Source organism: Bombus huntii, chromosome 4 (assembly GCF_024542735.1).
Source record: "Bombus huntii isolate Logan2020A chromosome 4, iyBomHunt1.1, whole genome shotgun sequence".
Taxonomy (NCBI): Eukaryota; Metazoa; Arthropoda; class Insecta; order Hymenoptera; family Apidae; genus Bombus; species Bombus huntii.
The window spans coordinates 12,228,589-12,255,309 of record NC_066241.1 but is presented as its reverse complement, the minus strand read 5'-3'; the positions used below and the strand labels follow the sequence as shown (position 1 = coordinate 12,255,309).

General features: G+C 35.5%; 1 protein-coding gene across 3 annotated transcripts in view; it reads left to right on the top strand.

Annotated features, from left to right (window-relative positions):
• Positions 1-3,107: 3,107 nt before the first annotated feature.
• The window catches only part of LOC126864698 (monocarboxylate transporter 10-like), a 310,627-nt gene continuing 287,013 nt past the window's right edge, over positions 3,108-26,721 (top strand). The window contains exons 1-2 of one of the 3 annotated variants that reach the window (XM_050616263.1): positions 3,108-3,278; positions 7,988-8,256. The gene's annotated coding sequence lies outside the window, so the exon portion shown is untranslated. Of the gene's footprint in view, positions 3,279-7,893; positions 8,257-26,721 lie in introns of all 3 variants that reach the window. The other 2 variants (XM_050616264.1, XM_050616262.1) reach the window with 2 other exon arrangements.

The following is a 26,721-nucleotide window of genomic DNA, read 5'->3' as shown; positions in this document are numbered from 1 at the left end:
TCTACAATTTTGAAAAATGATACACGCAACGCGGCCCAGTTTCGCGTAGAATTCATCTCCTATCAGGTTGAAACTTTCGATATCAGCCTGATGACGAACGAAATTCTCGTTCGTACGAGAACCGCTCTCGATTCCAATGGAAACTATACGCAAGCGTCGATAACATTTGAAATTCACAAGTACGCACTGAACTCGATACCGGGATATTCCTAATTACGCCAGTTTTCCAAACAAAACTACTCTACTTAGTAGCGATTCGATTTTCATCAAACCACGCACGTCCATCGAATCGATCGTTCGTCTAATTAGGGGATGAACACGAAGGCCACAAAACGTGAACAGTAATTCCGATGGGTGAAATATACCGGAGATGGATTAATAAAATGTAACGATTTTAATACGAATGTAATAATATTATCAAATTTATAAATTATCGACACCGAATGTTATAAAATATACGAGCCGAAGAACATGATAGCTCACGTTCTTCATTCGAAATTTTATTGTCGATTCTATATCGAAACTATCTTTTCAGTTGATTTTGTGATCAAATATATATTTTGCGATCCACTTGAACATTTAAAAAATATTCGTAATGTTAGTCACGTAGACTAATTCCTCGTTTCTTCCAACTATTATTATTATTATTATTATTTTATTTATTTATTTTCGGTTTCACTTAGCTTGGGAAAAGGACTTGGCTTACATAGTTTCAACTCTCACTCATTCCCATACTTCGTTTCTTTCAGATATTTCATATTGAGGTATTTCTATTTTTTCGCCAAGTGATATAAAATTGAGAAAATCAATAAAAATGGATTTACTTCTATAAGAAGAGAATGGAAATACGAGTATCGGGAAGAAAGAACGAGATTATGTGTGAAAAAGTTTATATTATTAAGCCTTTGCACTCGGAATTTTATTTCAATTTCGTTACCAGCAGCACCCAACGGTTTTTAGTGTTTTATTTGAAATTTACTTTAACTAAAATATGAAACAATTTAAATAAATAAATGAAGAAAGAAATTCACTGAAATACCAGTTTTATTCACACTATTGTTGTATTTTGTAATTTTTAAGCGTATGATATATCTTGAAACAATTTCCAGGATGCAATCCTGATTTTCTTTGGCACGTATCACAAAAAAAGGTGGAACTGAAAGAATGTCGAGTGAGACTCGATAAAGCAGCTTCTGAGATAAAAACTGATATCGAGTCACACTCGACATAGGAGTGAAAAGGGTTAAATGGTAATTAGTATCAATTAATAATGACTAGTGTAACACACAACTTTTGTAAGGCAGTTTCTGATAACTTCAACCCCAAGTGAGATATTCCACCGTTTCCAGTTAAATGGAACACCTGTATACATAAATAAAACTATTTAAATTAGATTGGACAGGAGATGGTAATTTAGTGTAACACTATTCGGGACTGCACAGATTTTAATGCGATGAAATTTATAAGTGGTCTTCAGGTACAAACTTGTCGATGCATAAAAATGAGAGGCTTTAACGTAATAGCGTTTCATGGCTATAAAATTTTTATACCGCGAGATTTATGAATAGTTTTCAGAAACGAACTAGACAACGTATAAAAATGAAAATCGTGGTTCTGATGAATCAGGTATACCGCAGGCTGATTATTAACGCGTAATGATTTCAATACAAATATAATTTGTATTTATTAAATTAAAAATTTAAAGTTAATTAAAAGATAAATTCAAAGTTAATTAAAAAAATTACAAAATTAATTCTCACTAATTCCAGAACCATCCTGGAAGAAACTCTCAGAAACCAACCACTTCCAAATCCTAATTTTAAAAATATAACTTCCCGTCACATTCTTTCCTTGATCGCCGCCCATTAGATCACACGAATTAAAGAATCACAAAATCGATTCCCACCAACCATAAAACCACTCCAAAAGGAGCTCTAAATAAAAAATCATCCACGTTCGATTGCTAATTCCAAAGGTCTAACTCACCTGCCACATTCTTCCATCAATCGTCCCCTTCATCATACCACAAGAACTAGAAAGTGTTACTGAAACCTTAAAAACCCACTCCAAAAGAAGCTCTAAATAAAAAATCATCCACGTTCGACTGCTAATTCCAAAGGTCTAACTCACCTGCCACATTCTTCCATCAATCGTCCCCTTAATCGTACCACAAGAACTAGAAAGTGTTACTGAAACCTTAAAAACCCACTCAAAAAGAAGCTCTAAATAAAAAATCATCCACGTTCGACTGCTAATTCCAAAGGTCTAACTCACCTGCCATATTCTTCCATCAATCGTCCCCTTAATCATACCACAAGAACTAGAAAATGTTACTGAAACCTTAAAAACCCACTCCAAAAGAAGTTCTAAATAAAAAATCATCCACGTTCGATTGCTAATTCCAAAGGTCTAACTCACCTGCCACATTCTTTCATCAATCGTCTCCTTAATCGTACTACAAGAACTAGAAAGTGAAGAAGTCCATTGCCACTAATTCCGAAACCATCCCGAAAGAACCTGAAAAATCAATTCCTCCATTACTTTGCTTCTTGGATGCCATCAAGGCACTAATTAAAAGAACAAAAACGGATTGCCTACTAATCTTCGAATCAGCCAGAAAGAAACTTCGAAAAATCTCCCATTTCCAACTGCAAATTCCAAGAACCTAACCCCCTGCCACATTCTTCCCTGAAACATTGCTGAACCATCAAGACCACGCAAGTCGAAGAATCGCGAAATCAATTCCCAGTAACCTTAAAACCACCGGAAAAATAGCGTTCCTGCACAGTCTAGCCGACGATCTCGAGAAACCTTAACCCATCGCTATACGTTTCTCTTAATTATTTCTCTCGAAAGCCACCTACGCGCGGATTCAAAGCCACGATCAGAGCGTCACCTCTGCGTACTTTTCCTTCGAATCCACCCCCGCGTAATCCCACGCAGCATTGAATACGTCCAACAAAGAGGGAGATGGGGAGAGGGTTGACCGAGAGAGGGTGTTGTCGGTGAAATAAGAGGGAATCGCGCGTGCACGCTGGAAGAGGCTGAAAGAGCGGGACACGTCGACGAACGAAGGGGTGGAAAGGACAGGGATGCTGTGGGCAGAGAGCGGTTTCAGTCGCGCGACGGCTTTCGCCCAGGCCAGTCGATCGAGCTCCTCTCCACAGGAAGAGCTATCTCGTGCTGCACACCATGAGATCGTCGGCAGATTGCGTCGATCCAACGGCTCGCGACTCGCGACGTACGCCATCGATGTGATCGCGACCAGTGCGCATTCGGTTGGTGTCTCCGATTTCAGCAATTTGTTTCTCCTCTATCGAAAATATTTCATTCGAATGAGAAAAAGAGCAGTGGTCAATCCAAGTTGGTATTCTGGCTTGCCGTGGCTGGGTGACACTTGGGTGCCCGCAACCACCTGTGCTAGACAGCCTTGGGTTCTCTCGGTTAAATAATTTGTATCGCGTGGTTCACGAAGTTCGGAGTGTAAGGTCTTTTTTCTTTGGTTCTTCCGAAGCGGGTGATGTTTGTAATTAAATATTTTTTAGCAGATCGGATGTTTTTCAGGGGGATGCGTGGGACGAGTTTCTTTCACCAAGGCTGACGCAAGGGGATAAATGAATTTTCGCGCTTTTTCTTTGGTATTCTTTCGTTATGGGTGATACCAGGGCGCCTGTAATTAGTTATTTTCGATGCATTAGACGTTTTTTGGGGGTTGTACGGAACGACGAGTTTGACGTTCGTTGCTTGAGATTCTTCGTTGAGGGTAACGCACGAGGTAGATAAATTTTGTCGTTTTTTGTTCGAGATTCCTTTGTAACAGGCGATGTTACAGTGCATATAATTAGTCACTTTTTATGGCTATTCTGCTGTTACATGGAATTATGAAATTCGTCGTTTTGTTCAAGAATCTTTTCTAACGAATGACACTAGGCTTCCTAGGACGAAATATTTCTGATAAATTGTTCTATTTGGAATAATAAAGCTTGCAATTCGATATTTACGATACTTTTGCAGTACATGACGCTTGACTAGGGTGCTTTCTTGGTGTTGCACGAAATTACGAAATTCGTCGTTCGTTTCTCAAATTTCTTTTCCAACGGGTAATAGTACAATTTCAAGGATTAATTATTTTTCATATGTTCAAATTTCTTACTATGTTATGTGGAATAACGGTGCGAGAAAAATTGCTATCGTTTAGTCGCTTTTAAAAAAGACGACGTTAAGATGCCGATAAAAATTGCAAATAATCTTTTAAATGTATGACTTTGAATTTCTTATTGCATAATTCCGATCTCTTTCTGTGTTACGCTGCAAAATAAAATTTCCCGTTTCTTGTTTAACATTCTTCCATATTTTTGACAGATTTACTTCACGTTGAATAATAAATGCCGGCGTTGTTTAGTGGTCTTCCATAATGAGATATCACAAGTGCTGATGCTCGATAATTTCTTTCGGTATAATGGTGTTACGTGACGCGATGCAGCTTGCCATTCAACATTTATTATTCTTCTGCAATGTGTGACAGTAGGCTACATATAATCCCTTAATCTCGATAGCTCGGGCTTCCTTTGCTGAACGTAGAGAACGTAGATGGAGTTTGACGTTTGTCATTTACTATTCTTCTCTGAAGAAATACGACGAGCCACTTATGTTTATCCTCGATCATTGACGTTAGAGAGCATAACAGAACAGAATTTACCGTTCGCTCTTTAATATTACAAGCAGCAAGATCTTGAAATAAAAAATATGCCAAGGTCTTTAATCTCAACATTTCCTCGTATCTATTTCTGTCGTATATGTCTAATTTTAGTCATCTATGTATATTTATCATCTGTGTATAATATATTTGGATACTTTAGATTCACAATTATCATTTCGTTGAACGTTCTTCAACTCTGTGAGATATAAATAGCATTTTATTTAGCATTTCCTACTAATTGATCCGTATTTAAATAAACTTCTCCCCAAACTTATCCATTAATTCAATCAATTTTCATATCATTCATATTCAGTGTTTTACGTAACCAGTAACGTATTTACACCCATTCCTACTATCGTATTCCTACTAACACAAAGGCGAATTCGATGAAATACGGTATACAGTCTAACTCGATATAGAGTCACACAAGGCTAATTATAGCTACCTACATGCGATATACATTGGCGGATATACAAATAGCAAGAATTCTTACTTACCATATTTCGCTTAACTTGGTTTCTAATTATCACCGAAAATGAAACTTTGTAAATCATCGCGCGTTTATAATTCTTCAAAGTGCGAGAAATATATTCGTAAATCCCGTATCAGATATACAGGATGGTTGATAACTGGTGGTACAAGCGGAAAGGGGGTGATTCTACGTGAAAAAAGAAGTCGAAAATATGGAATAAAAATTTTTCTTTTTAATTTTTCCATCGAGACAACGATCTACAGTGAGATCCGTTATAACGAGATGCGATAAAGTGCACGCGTACCGAGCGAAAGTTCAAAGTCGATTTTCTCGAAAACAAAGCCTCGGACGAAAAATTTGTATTCTATATTTTCGACTTCTTTTTTCGCGTAGAATCATCCCCTTTCCGCTTGCACCACCAGTTACCAACCACCCTGTAGAAACGAAACTTCTCATGAAACAATTACAAGCAACAGTGGTACTTTTCAAATTATTGCAATTATATTCAAGTTTGAATTACAAATTCTACTGTTTTAATATTCCTTTAATATTCCTGCACCGATTTAACGACACAACCTGTCGACCTTTAATGTCCAACATACACTCAAATATATTCTACACTGAACCACGTAATGGTTAAGTAGAATTACAGTTAGTCGGAGATAAATAAGTACGTATATGTATCTAATCATACGTTTGTTCGAATAAAAGTTAACGTTAATATTACAAGAAATCCTATAGCGATAATTTTGACTGGTTCTATCGTCGAATAAAAGAATTCTACGTTCGTTGTTCGATGTTAGCCAGCACTGTGAGTTGCACAACCACCTGTGCCCACGAACTTAACCTCTCGCAACAGGGACCTAGCTGCGTGGGTAGATAAACCGATGAAGGTTGCCACTCAGCCTTACGTTCTCCAGGGATTTCTTCGTTGCTTGTCTTTCCTCTCTCTTTCTCTTTCTATCCATCGACCATCCCAGCTGTGTAGAAAATTGACTAGCGGGATAAAACTCGTCGCTGGTCAAGGCTAACTCGTTTCAACCTGTTCACAAGATTCTTCAGAATCCGATTGTCTCTAATTAAGGTCATTGACACGCAGAGTCAGACAAACGCGACGTCTCACGGGGACGAATTGCGCGCGAAGAGGAAAGGAAGCATCGTGAATTAATCGGCGAGCATTAACGATTGAGCGGAGAGATGAGCCGGGGAATTCTTCAGCGAACGAGCAGCCAGGTCAAGGCCAGGGCTTCGAACGCATGCGAAACGCCAGGCTTTGTTCTCTTGAATTTATTCCCTCCATCGCCACATTTTTTCCCCTTTTCTTCTCGCTGTGGAACAGCTTCCACCAAGGGTAATGCCTTTCTTTGAGAAATGCGCCGTCTTCCGGGAATTCAAGGCCCTCCGCGTCATTCTACGGTCGCCAACCGTACGACCGGAAATTCGTAAAAAGACGGAGAACCAGGTCTGCAGTTGGTCTCGGTGACGCATTGGAATTTCGTGGTGTTTTGGTTTTTCTGTCGTTCTGTAAATTACCATTCGTTGTTCGTGTCGTTGGTAATTTTTGGAAATTGTTGCAAACTTGTGGCTTGCATCGGCGATTTCCAATCAGCCAGGATTTTTGAAAAATGACAACAGCTAGAACAACAATAGCCGTGCGGTATGAATGTCCTGTTTCGAATCAAATACGCGATACGTTTCTCCATGTGCCATAGAATTTTTACGATTACGTAGTTTGCGTATATTTCGAGAATAAAAAATGTTGGAAATCGCTACATTACGACCATACGATTGAAATTCGCAAAAGGAGGTAGAAGATGAGTCGAACTAGAAGAATTCGGTTGAAATTAGCGACGTGCCGGAATTTCCAGATACAATTTATCTTTTGTATAATATACGTCATAATTAGCACGTCGTTCAGTATCTGCTGCTCGTTTATAACGTAGTTAATTATGGAAATTTTCGGAATTATAGCTGTGGGAATTACTGAAGGTCTTTTCATTTCTGTTTGTTTTAATACCGGCAAGATCGTTGTAGGAGAAGATGGAAACATTTTTCTACAGTTGGATGATTCTTCGTTAGCAATATGTATTATGTAGTTACAATACATAGACGTTGGATAAATAATTATAGTTAGAATAGCACAATGAAGATAAACGTTACTGTCGTAATAAAAGTCGTCGTTATATTTCTCAAAAATATCTGCATCTCTTTAATAATCATTGCAAGAAGTTCCTAATTTTCGTCAACTTATTAATTCCAATATTATCTACGAGAGAAAATCTGTCGATTCAAAACGAACAAAAATTTTTGTCCTAATCAAATACCTAATATAAGCGATAATTTGTAACGATTATTACAAATTCTTTCTTACATAAACTAAGAAACGTTCTGATTCGAAGTTAAAATTAAGTGTTAGCAAAAGAGAAGACAAATGTTTCTTCATGCTTTTCCCGTTTGATCTTCAATTATCTATCTGATATCGGGAACTTCCTGATTCGAAATTAAACACTATCAGAAAATGAGGAAAGAGATTATTCCTGTCTAATAGAAATTTTTACCATAAGTTGACTTGAAATTAGCGATCTATCTAACATGAAAATTAAGGTCATCGCAAATCTCACAGCAATCAATTCTAATCCTTATGATTCCGCTGCCAATTGCGTTTCTCCATGAAAACCAATTTTCAATATCGCTTTATAACATTTTCAAAATCGCTTTATAGTACGATTGCATAAAAAAACAAATATTTGTTCCACTGCATGAATCGTGTCTACCATCGTGCACTTGAAAGATCTCGATCGCCGGATTTTCCCCAGTGTATCCAGTTTCCGGCAGAAGTGTGAAACACCGTGTCGTGTCGTTTAAACGTGCGTCGAGCAAACATGATTAAATTGATGGTTCAGCGATCGTGCGCCAAGATGGACGAGTTGATTTCGATTGAACTGGAAATCGTGTTGCCGTTTTAGCGACGTGAAAGCATTCGAACAAGCTGTATTCATCGAGACTGGACGCGTCGTTCAAGGAGATCGCACAACGTCGACAGGATTCTTTTCCGGAAATGATCGCTTCCTCGGAGCAGTACGAGGTTGGTATTTTAATTAAGTTTAATCGAATTGTATTATTATTTGGCAATTGTTTTAGTAAGTTTTCAGAGTTACTTATTATGTATTTAGTTAATTCTCAATATTTATTGGATTCTTGTCGATTTCAATAAATGTCAACTGTGGAATATTTGTTGCCTCGGAATATACGAAAATTATACTGAAAATTAGCAGCCGATTACCATGATGTTAATGAGAAGGGTTATAGATAACACAAATTGTCAAGGACGAATATTTATGCAACGATACGAATTAATCGTCTCTACAGAGAATATTTCCACGAAGGACAATACACGTACACTAGAAAATAAACTAAACAGTATGAATCACTTTTGTGTAGAAAAATATCCTCTATAAAATAATAAACTATTCTAAATAACACGATAAACCCAGCTAACTTAAATAAATCAACTTAAATAACAGTCAATTTGATCTTCATATGAATGAACATATTATCCCACATTATTTCTACGTTAAAACACTAGAACATTAAAAAGCTAGTATAATAAATAAAATACGATTAAAGCAGTAACTAGCTAAAACGTAAATTAAATAAACTCTCTGAAAACTTAATGATGTCTTTCTCCCAATACAATTTCAGACATTACAAATTTATACTCTTCGATAAACGTGACAATTTACGATTTATCGTTAATTTAAGTTTAATCTTGAGAAGTGGACCGTTTCTCGATAAAAATAGAAAGTAGACGCTGCATGTACAGTGTGCTTCCAAACTAAACGATTAAATTGTACCGTCTCGAAGGCAATATTGGATGGACGAAGGTTTAAAATCGTCTCGCTGAGCAATTATAGAATAAAAATATTGAACGAAGGAAATATTATGATAGAGGGAGAGAGGTGGATGATATTTATTTGGTCTGTTTGCTCTCCACTTGCACGTTATTCGATATTATTGAAGTCGATGGATGTAGCTCGTATCGGTAATAACGAGACATATAACCTTTGACTTTTTGATTGATGAAAGGTTCTTTGAGATGGAAAATTGCTGTAAATCAGTTTGTTACTTTGTTCTAGGTATTAGCCCTTGGCAAAGGACTTGTTAATACTTTCCATTTCTTTTTAACCTTTCTACGACGATATTAGAATATTTTCAGTTTTAATTTACTTCTACTCTACATGTAACAAGAGCCTTTTCTTAGAAATTTTCTCACGAGAGAAATCTTTTCCTTGTAGCGTCTGAACGATTTTCAAACTATCGAATGTTTTATTTTAAAAGGCTCTTAATTATTCCAAGCGAAATATCCTATCATTATAAATAGTGCAGGTAGCGGCCTAAGCAAGCGTAGTATAGGGTCCAATAAGTATAAATAATGTCCCAGCTAATAACGTTGCGTTATCAATAATGCTTTCACGGGGAACAAACCTAAACGTTCAAGACTGAATGAAAAAATTTCAATACTTAAAACGACAACTTTTATATTACATACACGATGGAGCTGAAATTTCATTTATTTCACGTTGCAAGTGTGACCATTGCATCGCGTTAAGTGGATCGCCAATGAGTCACTATGAAACACACGCGCATTAGATCCGTTAAATACATTTAACTGCACATTAATTGTGCATTAACGAACGATATTATGCCATAGATATTCTTTAATATCGTACTCAACAAAAGTACCTGCGTTTTCACGAAACAATCTTTTCTATGACTCACTTATGGTTCACAAACATCGAGCAAAATAAAACTTGTCAGAATTTCTCAATGAACATTAGAAGTAGCTTTCCAAATGCTCAAAGCTATTGATGTATACTTTTATTAAAATTTACTATGAATATCAAATATTTCAAGTAATCGAGCGAAGTGAAACTTGCCAGAGTTTCTCAATGAACATAACAAGTAGCTTTCCAAATGCTCAAAGCTATTGATGTATACTTTTATTAAAATTTACTATGAATATCAAATATTTCAAGTAATCGAGCGAAGTGAAACTTGCCAGAGTTTCTCAATGAACATTAGAAGTAACTTTTCAAATGCTCAAAGCTATTGATGTATACTTTTATTAAAATTTACTATGAATATCAAATATTCCAAGCAAGGACAAAATAAAATAAAATATCTAAAGATAAGAAATTTTAAAGTTAAAGGTGAAGTATAAAGAAAATTGCTATATACGAAATATAGAAAAAAAAAACGCAAGGGTGTCCCATGCATCGCGAATGACCCATAAGCTACAATAAACTTCGACGGAGTAAATTAATTTTGTCAGATGGGGCGCGCGACTTTTCGAAGGGAAGAAACCCACGGGGTAAAAGGGACAAAATTTCCCAGAGGGTGGCAGGGGAGGGAGAAAAAGAGCACGGAGGCTCGCCGGATATTAAAGCACGTGTACCTTTTACGTCTTCGTGTTGTATGGCGGTTCGCTGTTGTAATACGAAGACTTAAAAGTGCTCGTGGCTTTAATATTGGCTTTGTTTCCGATTTCTGCCTCGCTATCTTTCGCGAAATCCTTTCGCCCGAGCGTATTCCAACGGGCAGAAAAAATACATAAAAAATAGATAATAAAAGAAGCAGAAAAGCTTCGGTCGTTATTGCAAAAATAAAAGAGACAGGAGAAGACAGAAGGAAATATCGATTAATGGAGCGAACCGTGAACGTATTTCGATACAAAGATCGATACAATCGTGTCCCTCGTTTGCTCGTCAATTTTTCTTCTTTTTCGCACTGTTTTCTTTCGTTTATTTGATGTACTTTTAACAAAAATAGGATCTTAATTTCCAGTGACACGGAACAAGCGGTATCATCGCGTTGATATTCAATTGATAGCGTGTATTTTAATTAAACATTGACGAACGATTCGCGAGTTGCGGATTGATTCGTGTGATTCGTTTATCGATTTCTATTTTTGTTTTCTAGCGATTGTTTGTTTGATACGCATTTGATATTGTTGTTATTCGCGGTGTTTCACATTCGCTTGCACGTAGTTTAATTGGATTAGAGAAGATATTCTGAGAAGCAACGCACCTCGTTTGTTTTGAGGTGATTCGTTATCATAACAAGATCTTCGATGACGGATTGATAACGATACTTCGGTGACCTGTTGTCGGTGTCGTTTATCGAATCGATCGACTGGATTATCGCCCTTTTTTTTTTTCGACGGTGAATTTTCGTTTGGGAAAAACAAATATCGCTGAAAATGTTTCCGCGAATTCAAACAGATGGAAAACAACGGAATGTAACCGTTACGATGAAACGTTGCACAAAATATTGCGTATGATAAACTGGCCAAAATGGTATTAACGAAAAGGTACGGGAAATAAGAAAATGGCAACAAGAGTGTCATGATTTTATAATTGCACTTTTTTATAAGCAACCAAGGTTACGTGTCAAATCGTAAACAACAGAAAATCGTAAACCTGCATAAAACCATAAAACTACAGAAACGTCACGGATTATCTTGCAAATGAAACAGAAATTTTCAAATTACGAAGCACAGGGTTGGCTAGAAAAATTTAACAAACAGCGAGCAGATACGCGCAACACCTTTTCCTCGAGTTTCAAACCTTCGCTTTACATTAATTGTTCTATCTTAAACCCGGCGATAGGTTCAAACCTATTCTAAACAAATGACAATCGTCATTAGTAGAAAGCCGCGAAACAAACGCTTACATGGAAACTCGACAACAGGTGGCAGGTTTTTTTAAATTTTAATTCTTTACAATCATTTGGATTCGTTATTTCTCAGCTTAAATCTTCCAATAGATTTCCGATGAACGTCATTAAGGAAAATTATAAAGCAAGTCAAACCTGGACAAAAATCGCAGAAATTTCATAGTGTACATGGTAGAAATGTTCAAATCCTTTAGAATTACAAGCGGCCAGTTCCAAAATTTTAAACACCCGACAAACTAACATACAACAGAACCTGCTCTCATCCGAGTTTCCATGCTTTGCATTACGTTAATTAGTCCACCTTGAATCTGCTGCTAAATTTGAAACAAATCACAATCGTAATTAGTAGAGTAATTAGTAGAAAATCGCAGAACGAACACTTAAATGGAAACACGACATTAAGAGATGCATCGACGAATTACGACATTAACAGACAAAATTTTCTTTTCTTTTTTTCTTTTTAATGCGATCCTTTAAAATTTTCTCCAGCTGCAAACTCTGACGAAAACTCGACGGCAAAACAGAATCGTTTCTCCTCGAGTTTCAATCCTTCGCTTTGCGTTAATTACATCGCCTTTTTGGCGATAGTGTCGGGACAAACGTCATTAACAGAAAATCGCAAAGCAAACATTTATTGTAAATGCGAGCAGAACAGGCCGGAAACTCGACAATAGATCACCCCAGCGAAGCAGAAACTTTTTCCAAGCGATGGTTCCCACCGATAAAACAATAGACCGCGTGTGGCCGGGGTCATTAGCGAAACTGGGTTGCGTGGATTCGCGTGGTGTTGCGTGCCTCGAGCACTACTCGCTCTCGCGTCCATTCCTCCCTCTTTATTTTTTCCCACTCTATGCACTTTCTACTCACCCCTTTCCTCTCGCTTCGACGATTCCGTAAGCCCAGCCGCACCCTATTCCACCCCTGGTGTTTCGTAGGTACGAAAAGTTGGCACAGTGTCTCTAGTGCACCTTGACACCACTCGCCCCTTGTTGCAGCCGCTGGGGTTTGCCAGCCAGGAAATTAGATTTCCTAATTTTTGCGTCACACTCAAGCACGGTGGAGGTTTTGTTAGGAAATTTCGGAGGAACTGGCTGTGTTCTACAAACAGGACATTTTTGAATATATATATATATATATCTTAATATCTGTAATCTCTAATATTCTATTTTTATATGATTTAATATTATACTTATTTATGAATATTCTTTTTTCTTTGAAAAATTTGTTTATTGATTTATTGGTTTCTCCTTGACTCGCAGAGGACGCTCAATGAATCAACTAATGTACTAATAATAATAATAAATCAAGTATAGGGTTGGCAACTAAGTGATTGCGGGTTTTATCATTAGGTGGCATTGACAAAATCCGCAATCACTTAGTTGCCAAATAATATCGTTCTTCTGGTCTTTTCTATGAATCGAAGAATATTTCTCTGGCGCTTCGACACTCAATAAGTTCGTTTTATGTAATTTTAATGGTAAAATTTCGTGAGGAAATTTTCGTAAAACAGACGATATTCTGCGAATAGCAGTGTATATCTTATCCGGTCTCTTTATTCACTAGGAGAATTGTTAAAGATTTTTATTTTATACTCTTAAACTCGTAAGACTCGATGAATTAGATTTTCGAATAATAGTCGACATTTCACCTGGGTTTTCTATGAATTTTTGGCGAATCTCTTTGCGTTCTATATATAGTATACATTTTCACATCTTGTTTATTCTCTTAAGGTTTCTAACACTCGATGAATTACTTAGTTTCGTGCAGTAACGATTTTGGGATAATAGTATTTCGTATTTAATATAAATCTTTACTTATACTCCGTTTGTTAGTAAGACAAACCGAAGGAATTTTATTTTCTCCTTCGTGATATTCGCCGTTTGGTTTTTAAAGCGTGTCTTTAACAAAGAAAATTGAAGCAACTAGTTGGAGGAGTTGGTCGGCCTTGCGAGAAGACGCGGAGTTTCATTGTTGTAGACTTTGAAGAGCACGGTACAGCGGTCGCGATAAAATTTTGATAAACAAACCGCGTTCCTTTGTGTATTTTATTCTTCCTGTTTTATCCTAGTTTTTACCGACTCTCTAGAGTACGATAATCAAGACAGCTCGATAAAAGAGTCAAGCTACTTTCACGCGTAAACGACTCTTCTAATTGTTTCAAAGGCATCTGTTTCTTCGAATAAGCCAAGTATGATTCAGTTGTTCTCCTATTTTAATAAAGATATTCCTTTACTTACGTCAACTTTTAAACGTCATTGTGGTTCTATAAATTTCTTAACGCTGATAGATCAGAGTAGTTGATTGATTTTCACGATGTAATTCGCGAGAGAAGAGAATCTTCACTTTGAGAAAATACATTTTTTAACCGCTACAATGACATAGGAGGAAAAGTTATTGCGTTTCCTTTTTCGTTATCAAAGGGACTAGAGTCTCTTAGGAAACTTTTATTGCATGAATCTTTTATCGCTTGAAACGCTGACAGATTTAAAGTTGAAAGCAACAGAGTTTTATTCTATTTCGTTTCTCGGTGTTTCTGGTGATCAATGTGCCAAGCTTTCTATATTAGAAGATTTTTAATTTATACAAATATAAATTTTTAACATTTGTATATAAAGATGGACAGATCTATTACACATGAAATATTTATGTGATTTAATGCGCGAGACCTAGTACAACTCATCACGAGTCAAAATTCGCCGTTCAGACTTTCACATTTGTTTCGAAGACCACGTGTTGGATCGATACATTCCATTCGATTAACACGAACATAAACATATTAATGTCTGTCTGCATAATTTGGTAATAACGGTTGTCGTTAATACGTCGTAATTGGAGCTTAATGATGCGTTGTTGTCGATAAGATCATGTCGACAACATTCCACATTACGTGCTACAAAATAGAATTACTACAGCAATAAATATGTAAATCACTAGAAATCATACAATATTTGTGAAATTTCTAAAATTTATTCCCCTACAGTTCAGATAAAATCGTCGCTTAGATATGTCACCAGTTTGACAAAATTTATTAGCAGAAATTCAAAACTCATAGGACACAAAGAAATTTATTAAGTTGTGTGATACCTTATCACCTCGAACGATGATACTATTAAATTCCATCGACTAATTGAGTTTTAAGTAATAAAGTGTTAAAATCTCCGAGAGACACAATGTACAGTGACTCACGAAGGTATTCAAAAACTTTTATAGTTAGCAACTCTTTATGTTGTACAAAACGTTTGAAATTTCGTTAAGACTGTAACGAGGCACCGCTATCGCGATTATGTTGATCAAATTTCCAACGAATTTGAAAATCTATATACGCAAGTTACAAGATATTTATTGGATGCATAAGCTTTGCACGCAATTTGCACGCAAAGTTGCACGCAAAAGTCACCGAAATATTTGAACAGTCAATTGTTCGCTACATTAATAAGCCACGATATACAGTGAGATTAGTTTTAGCACTAATATTTATTGATACTTTATTTTAACACTTTAACACTTTATTTACTAATATTTATTTTAATAATTTACGATAATTATGCTTCATTGCTATCGAAATGTTAAGAAATTCCGTGTAATTCACGTGATACGTTTATAAAAAAATGTCTATGGTGAGTGTTGGAATATTTTCAGCAACAACGAATACTTAAAGCATCTGACTGGTGAATATTTATTTTGCTGATAAATCTAGATATCACGTCGTACGCTTTAAATTCGTCTTGTTTGGCGTTTTTATAAAACTTATTAGACGATACGAAGATACACCGGAAATATCCTGTCGAGGCTGGCTTCCGCATGTCAGGAGACTGTCGTTGCGTGAAACTCGTCACCGGTTTTCCTTCGCGCCCTTGGGGAGTTTTCCAAATTCGTTCCACTTTCTAAAGATATTTCTGAAACACGACGCGATGGACGTGTTCCTCGAACGCATTAAGGATATTAAATATCGAATATTCTACGAGTGCCGGAGAAGAAAAAAAAAAAAGAAACAAAAAGGAAAGAAGGAAACACGTATTCCGCCCTATTTTCGAGTTTACAGCGCATCTTCTATTCCCCGCGGTGCGTTTTCTTCTTTATTTCGTTGCGGTTGACGTTACACGTTGAAAATGCCTCCAAAGTAATACGTATATTAACACTAGAACTACCGATAGTTAACACGAAGCTTTCTGCCGAAAAGCAGTCAAAATGACTGGTTTTTAAAAAATACGTAATAATAGAATATTTTTATATTTATTGATTTATTACTTTCTTACAGAAGAGATTTAATGTTATGTAGTACATTTTTGGTATTATTAATCCATCTGGCATCATGATCCCTAAACAAGGATTGACATATTTATAAAATTGTAGAACCAGTCATTTTGACCGCTGTGGTATTTCTAGTGTTAGCATCTAGCGATCCAACGATCGATCCGGAATTTTCCTGATAACTGATATCATCATATCGAATGATAAGCAGTAAAAATTTGAAAAACGTATAGGAAATTGTACGAAACGAGGAAACTGGTTAAATTGAGGTTCGATAAACAGATTGCAGGACCCTTTTACACTTTGATAAGTACCAGTCATTGTGACTGGTATTGATACAAGTAGCTTTGATACAAAATTATTTTCAGCTTGAATACATAAAAAAGAAAATAAAATTTATTATATTATTCTTTTAGTTATCGCTGCGAAAGTCAATACATCATTGCGGAAAAAAATATAACATGAAGTAGAAATGTGAAAATAAAATTGTAGAACCGATCAATTTGATTGGTTTGATAGATCTGGTGTTAAATCACGATTGATAGCGAATCAGATATTAGTATTTCGAGGACAGATTGAAAAGGTGAAACGTGGCTTTGTATGTAAATTCGATCGCAGTCTATAGTAATCTACGTATTAAGGGTGAATAGTAATTTCATATAGATTTCGATACACTTCCGTCTAAATAATTCCCCTAAATAACACAATTTTTTAAACAAATTTATTCTCTAATTTTCGAACGCTATAGAACACGTAACGATCCTATCAACACACGGTAATATAATTTCCTTTACTTTAATAGATGTTCGATTGAACGATTTTCGAACGTAACACGATTCTAAACCACTTTCCTCTGATTCTCGTATTTTATAAAACGCACAACGACGTTCTTATCGTACTGCAATATAATTTACTATACCGTACTGTATATAATTACCACGTATAATTTAATATAATTAATGTACTTTACCTCGATAGATTTTTGATCACACGATCTCACGAACATCACGATCTCATTTCCAATTTAATCCTAATTTAATTGCTCAAATTTTTCTACGATCGTATCTAATTTTCATATATTGCAGAGTAAAATAATGCTATACAAAGCCATATTAAAACCTGTTTGGATCTATGGGATCCAACTATAGGAAACAGCGAGTAATTCCAATATAGAAATTCTTCAACGATTCCAATCAAAAACTCTAAGATCCTTACTAGATGCACCTTGGTATGTTACCAACGAAACAATACATCGCGACCTTAAGATACCTACAGTTAAAGTAGAAATATCCAAATTCAGCAATAGATATAACATTATTATACAATACAATATACATTATATACAATAGAATTAACGACCACCAAAACCCACTAGTTACTCAATTACTTGACACGACGAATCAGATCCGCAAGCTAAAAAAACATTACCCTCTATATTTAAACATTAGATTCAGCTAGAATCAAACATACGACATTTTTTTTAATTTTTTTAAATTTTTTAAAAATTATTTTTAAAATTTTTTAAAATAATTTTTTTTTAATTTAAAAAATTTTTTTTTTAATTTTTCCATCGAGACAACGATTTACAGTGAGATCTGTTATAACGTACAGCACGCGTACCGAGCGAAAATTCAAAGTCAATTTTCTCGGAAACAAAGCCTCAAACGAAAAATTTTTATTGTATATTCTCGACTTCTTTTTTCGCGTAGAATCACCCCCTTTCCGCTTGTAACACCAGTTACCAACCACCCTGTATAAAATACACAATATCTCCATTATCACAGAGTAGTAATTTTCGTATCAAAAGTTTCTATGATTTCAAATAAAAAATTCTCGCAATTCCAATGTAATGATGGAATATATACCCACGATGATTCCAAGCTTCCCGCCAAACGTATACTTTCATCGTCGGTTATTTCGAATCATTTGTCTTGCAGCCTCTAAATTACGCAGGGCCGGTGCAAGGCAGGTTCAGCGCGTTCACCGGAATCCGACCTCGCGGTCTACGAAAATTTTCCAATTAAAAAACAGCGATTTTGATTAACTTCGTACAGAATGCTGATACCATTGACAGACATTTTTTTTATGCAAGACATTTTTTTTAGTGACGATGATTCAGTTAGAAGGAGTGACAAGAATAATCAAAGTTCAGTGTAACTCCCTAAAATCCTCATATCCTGGAAACTACTTCAGATAAAAAAATCCAAGCGCTTCCGGAGAAATGTACTTTTTAGAGAAATTAAACTACATCAATAGTTTTTTTTTTTTTCAAAGGTCACACATGATTACAGATTTTCTACTTTCATTAAATTTTTTGCCCCTTGAAAGCGAATTATGAATGCGAAAAAATATTACTTGGATCTGTCTAAAAAAACTGCTTAGAAAAAATACATAATATGTAACAGCATTTGTAAATAAATAATTCCTCGTTGTAAAATTTAAGTGTAGGTCTTGAATGTATATTCAGGCACCGCAAAAGCTCAAAAGCCGGCCCTGAAATTACGTTCAATTTTACGAATGATCAACAACGAATCGTTGCTCGGATTTCGCCAACTGATTGACAATGACAGGCAACGATCGAGGAAGATTCCTTGGATCACGTAACACCGCGTGTCACACACGTATATCAACAAGAAGCTTCACGGTGAAGGGTAATCTTTCCGCTGCACTGCCTCGTTTATCGGCTGGATTACGGCGTATTTATTCGAGGCGCGAAGGAAGACGACTTTCTCGATAGCTTCTCTCTCTCGATATTTTCATCGGCCAGGGAAACTTACTACCCCCTTTCAATTTCCCTCCGTATTCCTCGAGCATCCGCTCGCTGCATCAGGAATTTCGATAATTCGTTCCCTCGTTTGTGAAATATATACACGCCCTTCTCTACGATTCTCCACTTTTCTTTTTCTTTCATTCTGCTGCAGCATCTCCTCTCTAGCATCTCATTTGTTTAGATTTATTTGCGTTCTCTGATAATTTAGCGAGATAGATGATCGTATATTTCAAATATTTTAGTAACGACGGAGAAATTTTGCGATTAAATCAGTGATAATTGATATCCTTTTTTTTTTTTTAATTAGAATTCTATACACAATATGCTATGTATAATACCGAAAAAAGCAAGTTTAAAACTGATACTTGCTTGGATCAGCATACGTGGAATTTGTATTAAACGTTTCTTCTGTACCTGACAATTGTCTGTTACAGGACAATTATATCACAATTATATTGTACGATTGTTTCTCTTGTCAGTCATAATTCAGTTTTGTACAATTACAGTGTTATTTCCTCCCGTTTCTCCTCTTGAAACTTTCTTTCGCTCGTTACCGTAGATATGAAGGTACGTAATTGAAATTGTTTCGTTGCACGATGCATTATAATCATTCCATTGTGAAACTTTAACTCTCTCATTGATCGACTCTTTTATCGACTCTTTAATAAGACTTCGCCTAAGAAATAAGAAGTAAAAACATTTAATCGACAAGAAGAAAAAAGATAATCGCAAAGTTCCAAAAATAAATAAAATATTCCTGATGCGATCTATCAATTTACGATGAACATAAACAACGATATAAAGTAAATTGCAATTCTTACAAGAGAAAGGGTTAATATTAGAATGATTCGCGAGCATCCACATTCGTTGCGCAAACAAAGCAACCGCTGGAAACAATGGAACGAGGTGACGACGTTATAATGGGAAAAGTCCAATCGATCTTCGAACACTCCGTTTCTCCTCGTTCCCGATTATTTCCAGCTACCTCTTTATTTCGCCTCGATTGCAGTGCAAACGATCCGTTCTGTTTTCGCAGGAACTTCGCGATTGTCCTTTGTTCATCCGTTCGAATGGTTTGCAGTATGAATAAAGCCCCGTTTACATTAGGCAACTTTTGGTCCGACGACTAAGTAGATCGACCTTAACTCGTTCAATTAAAAGGTTTACGCTACCACATCGTTATTCGACATTTTGTTGTTTAATCATGGATTAGTGCAGTGCGTAAAAAGGTTGTACGCGTATCCTCGGCAATTGCGTTAACACTAGAACTACCGATAGTTAAGCAATTTGCATCATGGCTCTACTTAAGAGGACTGGTCCCAATCACCGCGAGCAGTCGGTCGTAGGTGCAATAAATGACGTCCGAATTCTCCATGGAGTTTATCGAAAATTTACTGTTCAAAACGATTGATAGACAATGTTATTTCGCAAACATCGCATCTTACATTCTTGACAACAAAGAAAAAAAGAAAAAATTGTTTATTTTAAAAAAACCAGAAATAAGGAATTAAATCATATTATTTCTCGTGGAATTCTTTAAAATGGTCAATACAATAAACTGATATAGGCGAGATGCTGGCAAACGGGTCAAATGTGATCTCTCACATCTGAAGAATACTTAGCGACTGAAATAAAAAGCATTCGCAGCGCGCGTAACAATCCGCGCTTGGTGATAGAAGACAGTCGTCCGATTGCGTAATAATCCGCGCTTGGATGCAAATGGTTTAACACGAAGCTATTTCTACCAAACCAGTCAAAATGACTGGTCTTTAAAAAATACGTAATAATAGAATATTTTTATATTTATTGATTTATTATTTTCTTACAGAAGCAATTCCGTTGCAATTCCGAAGCAATATCGTTGGTTTGTACAATCGGAACCAAGTTAGAAATAAACATATGGTTTTTTCTAGTTGATTTTTTCACGACGTGAAATGTGGGTGAAAAAATTGGTGGTTTAAAGAAATATGAAACAGTATCATATTTGTTTTTAATACAAACACAAGCTATAATTGTTTTCATCGAAAATCGAGGATCTTCCGGATCTTACGCGAACAAATGAATTGCGTCCGACCGGAAGTTACCTAAAATAAACGGAAGTTAAAGGAGACACGTGTTTTACCAACGAACGAGTCTGCGTTCTGTTGAAATTGCGATCGAAACGCGTTGTCTATGAGCGTCGATTTTAGCACTTTACCCGTCGAGCACTTTTCATGTTTGTTTTTCTTTTTGGGAATTTTATTTTCATGGATAAATAAATATTAATCCACTAAAAGCCAACGCTGCGCTAACAAGTTAACTGTCACGAATTTTATATATTTTGCCCTGGAAGCTGCAACAGCTTGAAATATATTGCACCGTAACATTTATTCTTTGCTAAATACTATACTGCATTTACGTATTCTTTTTCACAATGTTACGTAAATCATTCACATTGCTGAAAATTTCTTAGTCCATAAACATTATCTTATCTTATTATTATTAATCATCCAAAAAAAATGTTGTAACACGTTACACACACTAGTAGCACGATATTCCATTTTCGAATTTCTGATTCTCAGATCTTCGGAAGATTTTCAAATCCGTTATCGTGCGACGATATTACGTCAAAGAAAGGCTAATCTGTAATTAAATGTTGGAAGCGTAGGAGAGTGTATTTCTGTGTTTCTACGCTATCAATCTCACTACGATTGTGTAAACTTTCGAATAGAACGTCCTACTTGTTGTTAGAACTTCGCTTGCACTCCGGATCACCATGTCTTTCGAACTTTTCCAATTACGACACCTTCTAAATTCTAAGCCAACATTCGAGATTCAAAGCTAATCAACGCTTCAACGTTGTATGTATTTCGTGCAACAGCACAACCGTATTGCACCGTAGTTGAATAGCATTTTGCAAACCTGGAAGTTAGAAATAGAAATTAGAAATTATGAAAAATATTTTGACAATATTCCATGCAAAGAACGTAGGTGCAAAGTTTTAGAACCTGCAAACATCTGAAGTTGTTAAAATTATTCCACATAATATGAAAATTATTCGTTGCTGCATAAGTATCGGATTGGCAACTAAGTGATTGCGGATTTCGTCATTAGCTGGTATTGACAAAATCCGCAATCACTTAGTTGCCAATCCAATATATCAATACACTGAATGTATCATCGCGTATTACTGATCTGATCATTTTTTGAAAAATATTTGTTGCGTCCATGTATGCTGTACACAACGATAGTAATATGGAAATAAAAGCTATCAGCATAGCTTACTAAAAATATTTGTGTTGTCTCTTCATTTAATTTTATCACTCTCGATTGCAAAGAACTGATGATTTTTAAAGCGGTTACTGATTTGGAACGAGCATAGTGTAAAAGGACAGAGAAAAGAAGAAGGAGAAGATAAAAGTTTGCAGTATGAAAGAAATTAGAAATAAGCGAAATAGTAAAAATCGTAAAATGGTTGGAAGCAGACGAATATGAAAGGGAAGATAAATTGATACAGAGAGTATAGAGTGGAAAAATGGTGCTTTTATCTTTGATATTGTATAAAAAGTGACGAATGTCGAACAATCGGCGAATTCGACTGGTTTATTTGATATTTTTTCGAAATGGTATTTGGCTTCTGTTTTCGATTTGACGTGCAGTCAAAGGTAATTGCTTTGGGGGCTAGCAACAAGTGTAGAACGAGAACTTACCTACGAGAATTTAGGATAGAAATTATTTTATTCGCAAAATTTAAGCAAGATAACATGTACAGACGAAATAATATTTTCTCTACTATATAATCTACCAATTTATTCCTCGTAAATGAAAAACCAACATTTTTAATTCTAAGAGCTACAATAAAACTGTAGCTTAATATTACATAGATTTCTCATATGAAAAATACAATTACAAGAATGAAAAATTCCCATATATATATATGTAATATTTTAAAAATACTAAAAAGTTTTAGAGTCGTGACATACAATTTCTAAACAAAACACATAGATAAAAATACCGGAATACGATAGATTTCGGATAAAAATTCAGAAAAGTTGCAAAATTTTTCAATTCAATACTAGGTTTCTAAGCAATAGTCATCTAATAAAAATGATTTCTCTGTTCCATTTTTCCATTCCACGTTTCATTTACTCTAGCAGTGAGACGCGAAGTCCTGCTCGTGGAAACTGACTTGCAACGTCGTTCATCTCACAGTTAAGTCTCTCTCCCTTTTAAGAAACTAGGCGAGGCGAATTGCAAATACCTTCATTATTCCGCATTTTCTTTTATTCATCGAGGACAGCTAATTTTTCCAAGAGAGTCGTTCGTCCTGTGAATCGATCGAAGCATTCGCTTTTTCAACGCTCGACAGGCCACAAAGAATCCACTCGATCTCCCGTTACGTATTATTATTATTAAATTAACCATTTATCATATTCGAAATATTCCACTGTTCACGGTTAATAGATTCACGATAGATAAATAAACAAGAATGTTAATGGAATCTGAAAAATTTCATGAATTTTATTGGATTAATAGAAAAGTAATGATTCTGTGTTAAATGGTTCATTTAATCGATCATATGATATCTGCTTCTTCTGATTGTATCATCGCTTTTGATATCTTCGTACAAGCTTCGTAAAAATAAGCTGATTTCCATTTTAAAAGCATTGTACGTATGCTGTCCGATTTTAATCGATTTATTAACCCTTCGACTCTTGTAAAAATATTATTTTCTTAACATTAACTTTACCAGGCCTGGTCAAAATTTAATTAAAAATTCTACATTCGTTGTTATTTATTTTGTTCGTCTAACTTCATGTAAATCTTTATATTAAGAAAAATTAAGAAATTGATTAATCGGATAATATAAGAATGTACATGAAGTTAGACGAACAAAAGAAATAACAACGAATGTACAATTTTAACCAAAATTTCGAAGCCGTACACTTGACGGGGCCTGGTAAGGTTAGTGTTAAGAATAGTTATTTAAAAAACACATCAGAACAGATGTAAAAAATTACGAAGAAAATTCTCCTCCTCTTCAATTCTTTCATAAGGTTATCCCTCATCTAAGACACGTCAGGATAAAGGTAAAAAGTTACACAGAAAACTTGTTGCCCCTTCAACCCTCACAGAAACTTATTTCTTACTTAAAACACACGAGCATTTGAAAAAAGTTACAAACAAAATCTTCCACTCCCTTAATTCTCTCATAAGGTTGTTTCTCGTCTAAAATAAGTCAGGGCAAACGTAGAAAATATAAAGAAATCCTGTAGAATATTCTATCAACTCGTTGAAAAAATGATTTCTTATTCAAAACACGTCACGACGGTGGTGTTGTTAAAAAATTAACTACGTTGTACACAAGTTCGCGCGAGCACGTGCGCGGAAAGAAGACGAGGAAACGTGTCACATCGCGGCTATTTTCTTGGCTCGACGACCTTTAACGGCGGCAACAAGCGACGTCTTGAGGGCTTGTCGGCTGTTTAAAAGTCACGAAGGCTAGCCAGCATCCCCCGTGCGGCTTTGCTTCGCGTGTTTACCCTATACGAGAATCGTTATACGCGAAGAACGTGTGTTCTTTACACTCTTGATAGCCTCCGAACGAGTATTTTCTTTCGCTTTGTACTTCAGAATGAGTCGAGTGAAAGAAGCGTGCGCTTGAAACCTGCATAAGATTTGAGAAATATTCCGATACAAAGAGTGAATCGTTAAATACAGAAATGAAAGTTGAAGGGATGAAAACGGGATAGTTTCTTATTTTATTTTTTACTTTTGTCGAAATATACACCCCTCGTCAAAAAGATAACCCAGGTGTGTTATCTTTAATTTCTCAAAGTTTTGCAAAGTTTTTCGTCTGTAACGTGTAATATCAAAACATTATGAGTTAAGAATATGCAGTTCGTTGAAAATAATTAAAAATGTTATGAGGTTTAGTATGTAAGAAAAAAAATTGTTTTATTTTAAGAACGAAATGATAGCACATGTACAGTAAAAAAATAATAATCAACATAAATTGTAACTGACAATAATTACTTATCAAACATATATACTTATTTAGTAATAGGTACATTTAATAATAGGTCCTGAGAGTGTGCAGGCTACAGATGCATTATCTTGTTGAAAGATTTGATCAGTTCCAGAAATGCGTTCTGCATGATTATTTATTTGTTCTTTGATTACATTTATGTATCGGACACTATTCATTCTCCCATCGATGAACTTGATACTTGTCTTGCCGAAACAACCGATGCCGGCCCAAACCATCACGCTGCCTCCTCCCATTTGTCGTCGAATTGCTGACATTGTCTCTTTTCTTACGTCATGAAAATAATATTGGAACCCATCAGGACCATGCAACTGAATCTTCTTCGTCTGAAAATAGTACTCTTCTCCATTTCTTTTTCGAATGCATTCTTTCTTTTGCAAAGCGTAAACGTTCTGCTTTGTGTTTCGTTGTTAACGGAGGTTTCTTTTTCAATTCTAGCTTCTTGATATTTTTGCAGGATAGTAGAACTCGACGAACACTTGAAACACTGGCACTAACACTAGATTTTTCAATTATTTGCTTCGTTGTTAACTGAGAGTTGGAAGCTACACGCAAAATTGCCATAATCTTCAACATTTTTTAAGAAATTGTGTATTACTTTACGACATCTTTTTATTACTTTCGATATTTTTGCTACTGATAACTGTTGCTGTTTTAGTTAAGAATTTGCTTTTTTTCAGACTCGTTTAACTTTTTTCCGCGTCCCATACTTATAAAGTTATATAATATTGCACTGTAATCTTTACTCGTTGATAGATCATGAACTACTGAGCAATTTCTAAACATATTAACAGAGTGTGTTATCATTTCGACCTTAGTATGGAATAGTTTTTCTTTGTTACACACTAAACCTCATAATATTTTTAATTATTTTCAACGAACAGCATATGCTGAGCTCATAATGATTTAATATTACACGTTACAGACGAAAAACTTTACATGCGTCATTGAGAAATTAAAGATAACACACCTGGATTATCTTTTTGACGAGGAGTGTATATATTTACACCGTTAAATATTTTATGTTTCCTTGGGAAAATTATAGAAATATTGGTTGGAAATTTTGTTTCTTAGTTGAGCTAAAGAAGGCCATTTTCCTCAATTTCTACGTTTGACTGAAAGAAGAGATTGTGGACAATTTTTTACTGAAAAATGTATATATTTACGTGTATCCTGTTGAATATGTATGTGATATATTTTGTACAAATTTTGTGGAATTTCTCTTAGTATCAAGTTAAAGAAAGGTAGTTTTCCTAATTTTCATATTTGGTGAATAATAAAATTCTGAAGAGATTGTGAATAGAAAATGTTTTTGTAGCGTTAAAGAACGGTAATTATTTTATTCGCGTCCGAAGAGGACGATGAAATGGACAAATTTTCTGAAATCCGACAATTTGTTCTAGCGGAAAATATATTTACAAAGTTAGGTAAACAATATGAGAAACATATGCCGCATAATAGTGAGAAATTCCTAGTTCCTTTCATTGTAATAGGGGCAATTCGCCTGGCGGCATGCGATCAAAGGCAAATTCTAATTCGCAAATTACAGGCGCCTAAAGGTATTCGTTTTAAAGCAGCTCAAGGAATTAATCCGTTAAACCGACGGAACGGGGCTAACGAAATTAGACGGAATTAATTTAACGACTTACGCTTCTCCTTCGGTTAGTCGCCAAAGTAAATCGATATTCGCAAATTTTACCTCCACTTTCACAACGCCAAACGGACCATTCTCTTTTGTTTCTATTGTGTCATAGTAAATCGATGAA